Source organism: Dendrobium catenatum, unplaced genomic scaffold (genome assembly GCF_001605985.2).
Source record: "Dendrobium catenatum unplaced genomic scaffold, ASM160598v2 fragScaff_scaffold_1056, whole genome shotgun sequence".
NCBI lineage: Eukaryota > Viridiplantae > Streptophyta > Magnoliopsida > Asparagales > Orchidaceae > Dendrobium > Dendrobium catenatum.
This window is the reverse complement of record NW_021319518.1, coordinates 1,616,777-1,622,404: the sequence shown is the minus strand read 5'-3', so window position 1 is coordinate 1,622,404 and position 5,628 is coordinate 1,616,777. Positions and strand designations below refer to the sequence as shown.

The 5,628-nt window shown below is 33.5% G+C and overlaps 1 long non-coding RNA gene across 1 annotated transcript; it reads right to left on the bottom strand.

The window, feature by feature from the left end:
* Positions 1–787: 787 nt before the first annotated feature.
* LOC114580479 lies at positions 788–4,955 on the bottom strand. Its single transcript, XR_003701899.1, has 2 exons — positions 2,544–4,955; positions 788–1,072 (listed from the first exon to the last, which is right to left on the bottom strand). It is a non-coding gene; the product is annotated as an uncharacterized LOC114580479 (long non-coding RNA).
* Between the last annotated feature and the right edge of the window lie 673 nt (positions 4,956–5,628).

Sequence of the window (5,628 nt, the reverse complement as noted above, 5' to 3'; positions counted from 1 at the left end):
CGATTAAGAATAGTGTATTATTCTCTTCTTAATTTAGTGCGTTGAGAAAGTTCCTAAGTTCTATTCCGAAGAAGATAAACTCTTCTATTTACCCTTAGTGATGATTAGACTTTTTAAATGAATAAAGATGTGATTAAGATTTTGAGTTTAAAAGATCAAAGACCAGATTACTACTCTAAGAGAAATGACAGACTCAAAACACATCAAAGATAAAAAAAAAAAAGACACACCGAGGGGACTTATAACTTAAACCCCACTAGGGATCTAAGCAGCCCCGACCTTGATTTACCACCCTGCCCGGAAAGGGGTACCAGCTCAACTCCACCTAGCGTATCAAATCCATGTTGGCAAGTCTTATGCAAATGCAAGAGTGGTAGGAGGCACAAAAGAGGAAATGAGTATTAAACCCGACCATGAATGGTACTATGCTTATGCAAAGTGAACTATCCCTCTATGTTGCAAAAGAAAAATCTATATGCAGACTCAAAGATATGCATGTGAGGGTAGGGGCAATTGGGATTGGCCAATAGTCACTCTGAAGTGAGCAAGGCTTATTTATTATAATTTTAAAAAATGCCCCTTTAAAGAAGTCATGCATTAAGTTTTTAAAAAAGATTAATTAATTTTAATCCTATATTCATTTTTTTATCTTGCTTAAATAAATTTTAACTTTATAAAAAATTGAGCATACTAGAGAGCCTAACGTTGACTCCATCCGAGCCACACCCAAACAAAGCAATTTAAGAAACCTAGGAAAAAGCATGCAGTTCTAATGCGTAAGCAAAGTAAACACAAGTCAATAAAATAGAGTGTCCAAAATCTATGGCAAGTGCTATATAATATTACATCATATAGTACATAAAAGTAATGGTGGCTGGGCTCCACCGACAACAACCTGGGAACGACGCAAAGCTTAAAACAAGGCATTCTTATCCCGATATTCATCTTCACTTCCTTGATTCGTCTATGGATCATCTTTATTCCTTAGGGTTCCTCGTACTGCGTCCTCCAAATGGATGCCCAAATGAAAAAGGAAATTCTCTATAAGAGATTTCATTTTCCCTTTGGACCCCTTTATATTTAAAAAATGCCTTATTTTAACAATTTTCACAACTCTTACAATGAATGAATTACATCAGAAAAAATAAAAAATAAAAAAATCTAGACTCTCCTGCAGGGTTATCCTAAGCAGTTATAATTAATCATCCAAGCAGTTATATATATGTGAAATGAAAATGCTCATAAAAAATCACACTTGGCCATGCTCTAATTATTGGGGGCTAAGCTGCTGAAGCAAGTACCTAAAGCAGTTATGAATAATTATTATTAATTTTAGCCCCCTTTGGCATTGTGTGAGCACGGCCATCTGCAAGAAGACAATGTTAGTATAAAAATAGCGTTTCTAACATATGGGTATTCTACCGCTCACAACACAGTGCAGAATAGAAACTAGAAGTCACCACAGCAAGTACCATAGAAAAGCTAACACAAGTAGAAAAAATAACCAACACACAAGCCACATGCAGAGCGTCACAGCACAGTACAGAAAAGAAAAGAAAAACATCGACCTAACCTATAGCTAGTAGTCGTGTCCTAACGAACCAATATAAGTGTGTGTAGGCTATATGGTTTTGGTAAGTCCTATATAGGATAGTTTAGTTAGAGTTACTTACATATTTGTTTTTTAAAAGAGCAAAGGAGATTTTAATTAAAGTTCAAATTTTAGTGTCTTAAGATTGATTTTAGAATTTTTTTTATTTTTTTAGCATTTGATTAATTATCACCTTTGTTTCACACCGAGACCATGAAGTTTATTTCACCCTCCTTGGAGCTAACTTAATAGCCTCGTAGGCCTGGGTTACCCAGTGAAAATTAACTTTGTTAAATTATTTTAATTTGTTACGAAAGGAGAAAAAAAGTAAATTAAGTATTTTATTAATCAAGTTTGCTGGTTGATTTTAAATATTATTCTAAAGTTTGATATTTAGGAGTCTTTTATCCTAATGAATTTTAGCCTACGATTTGATTTTCTAATTAAATCTACGTCTTTTAAATTTTAGATTGGTCGGGAGTTAATTATTAAATTAGTTAGATATGATTTAGGTGTATGTCTTAGACTTACAATTTAAATATTATAAGATGTTAATGATAACTTAATTAAGAATTAAATGTTTTAATATATGTTAAGAATTAGATTAAGATTGGTTGGTTGATTATTAATAGATTAAGAAAAACCAAACCTAAGAAAGCGTGTCACAAAATTTTTGTTTTAATGTTTCGATCATATAGGGAGCATGCACCCTAAGTTTATGTTATCTAAGAATCAGTCCTTAATTTTTGTCCTTATGTGTCACTAAAGTTGTATTACTAAAATGAGTTTTTTTTTCCTAACCCTTAGGACTTTCGTACATGTGAAAGGGTGTGGGATCTAAAATAAAAGAAAGCAATCCTAGTTATAAAATGAAGTTTTTACAGGGTCCAAAAGGGTCGGGATCGTACAATCATGGACCCCAAAAGGCTTTCTAAGTTTTAAGAGAACTTACTACACTGGGGGCTATGACCCGGTGGTTCTGTCCGTAGCACCCCTACCAGACTGAATAGGGGCTACTGATGCTCGGATCCGGCTGTCCTTTCTTCTTCTCCAAGTGCTCCAGTGCTCCTTATCCTTTGTTATCCAAAAAGTACCTTGTAAAACATAGAAAAAGAGCAAATGGGAATGAGAGTAGGCACCATTCAAAAAGAGAAGTAAGTTAATAGTAATCTAATTACTAGACAATTCGTATCTATCAATCAAGTGTGTGTCATCAACTAAAACATAAGCAAAGTAAAGGTTTTCTAATGTAAAGAATAAGGAAAATTTATACATATATTACATAGCAATTTATTGACACAACACATGCATCTACAAATATCAACTATCCGAACCAACGAGCAATCTAATATTCACGGATATGGAACATATATAAGTCAACACTATAATATGAAGATGCATGGAAGTTCGCTAGCATAAATAACGATCTCTATATCACATAGCTTTAAATTGCATGAAAATTAAGTCCCTCCTGACAAATTTGCAATTATTTTTGTAAAACATATACACACCGTGATGAGATTCGATTTCTTAGAAAGTAAACACATTATGTGTATTTTTTATAAATTGAAATGACATATTGAGTAGCATCGAACATTATGTATAATTAACAACCGCTTGATATGACTAGATACAAAATAATTATTATTTGGAAGATATTCACATAAAGCATATTCTACTTTTATTAGTACACAAAATCTCTATGGAGCGAGGCTACATAACATAAGAGAATAGAAGAGGTATAAATATAAAAGTTTAATAAGATCACAAAACTATAATAAGAAAACGAATTTGTTAGAACTCAACCTCAACATGGGCATACATGATGGGTTTCAAAATTCTATGCCAAAAGAGTCCAAACTCTATATCAAGTTCAGTTATTAACTATGAGCATCCAGATATGGATATTTCATTAACAACTGATTCTTTACCTGATTTTGATATCTATTTGCCATGTGAGTCTTTGATACAAGTACTAGATGTAAAAGAGAAATAGTTTGAGCCAAAGAGCAGAGTGAAAAGTTATATTATGAGAAAAGTTATATTAAGACCTTTCTATATCATTAGCGACAAAATATATATTTAAATATGACCGAAGTATAAGGAAAACACTATCCTGCTCAAGTTAATTCGCAAGATCACTCACGAACAATAATTACAAAAAATACTATACTAAAACAGATTATGAGAAACGTTTAATCAATTTGAACATAAGTGGATGAGATACGTCATGAGATACTTTACAAATGTATATATGCCTACCACTCTTTGGAACTAAAATATAATTCAAGCATGGCATTGTCGAACTTTAAAAACATTTTTTTTTATCATGACTTGTGACAGAGATGGTAAGTTAAATCTAGGAATAATATGACCACTTATCTTTCTCCAATGTTGGTTATAAGTGAATTGTGGTGCATTGCCCACTCACCAAATAATCATGCGCCCGTAAAGAATTCGAGAAACAAATGCGATTATGAAAAAGCGAGAACTACCAAGTTAAAAGAAGGAAATCGAGGCGATTACTAGATGAGAAATATGGTATTAATAATCGTGTGTCATATCTTCCAAACACAAAAAAAAAAAAAAAAAGGGGTCCGTATAGGTTTCAGATTTTTTTTTTTTTCAATAAAAGTTAGGTCCATTTATTATTATTTTTTTTAGAAAAGATAAAGAGGAATATATCTCCCATGTATAATGGAAGGGCCAAAACATAACGATCACTTGTATTACATACAAATATCCAAATCCTGTATACAATCAAAACTTATGGACTCATTATCGATACAGGAGAAATGAGGTATAAATTTGTTTACTCAATACCTTTGCTTGGTTAAAGCTTGTAACTTTTTTTTTAGACATTATTACAAACACTTGGCATGCATCCTCTTTTTTTTTTATTAGAGAAATAACATGGCTTCTTCTTACTTTTTCACAACCTGTACATAAACTTTTAATTTCATGGCATGAATCATATACAGAATGCAAATCTCATGTAACAACTATACATTTTCGAATAATCTATATCAACATATAAAGCATTTACAGATGAATCGTTAACTTTGCTTACACATGAACTAATTACTTAGAGAAATAAGCCGTATTGCTGTAGTTTCTTACATCATGGAGAATAAATAGGAAAAGAGAAATAAGAGAAAAGGAAGGAGAAGAAGAAGAAAATCAGGCGCCATATACCTGCTGCTATATAAGAAGGCTGGTCGGCCAAGATTGGGACTTCGGCGACAGGGCCTGCGTCAATGTCGGGCTCCGCTAGGGAGAGGCGACTTTGGCTTTCTCCTGGGCTTCGTAAACGAGAAACGGAGAGAGGGCGAGGAGGAGATCGAGGTAGCTTCGGCTTGTTCATCTCTTGGCATCGGCTTGCAAGGGAGGATTTTAAATTGATTTATTATATATTTATGTATATAAAAATATTTCATACTTAATATTATTATGAACAATGTATTTTTTTTAATTTGTTTTTATTACATCTTTTTTATCATTAAATTTTTTAAAAGAAAACATTCATCGCTCTCTCTCATCGACACGCATCAAACGATGTCCGATTCAAGTTTGAATGGACCAATTTAAAAGGTCTCGACGATCCGGGCACGCTCGTATAATCCGTTTCACAAAACATGATCACGATCAAAAGATCTTAAATATGGAGCAAAGATGTACGATAAAGGCTCAAATGCGTGAAATCACATCGAATTGTCATCGAGCCGACCACATGTATTTTAGAATGAAATAGGGTAACATGTGGTCAAAAGGGGGTAAATCCTAAAGCCGTTGACGAGCCGAGATAACATACGCGAGTTGACCCTTCATCAACACAGCATTGCAACATACGGGAAGGTAGATGAATCTAAAAAAAATGCCAGACAAGACAGTGTAAGTGACTGATGCCAAAAAGGAGGTCAACAAAGACAACCCCAACATGTGCGATGAACGACACGTGGACCGTACATGTTGGCATTGACCTCCCCAACTCTAGGAAGGTACAACTAAAAAAAACAATAAAGAAGTTCAACAATCAT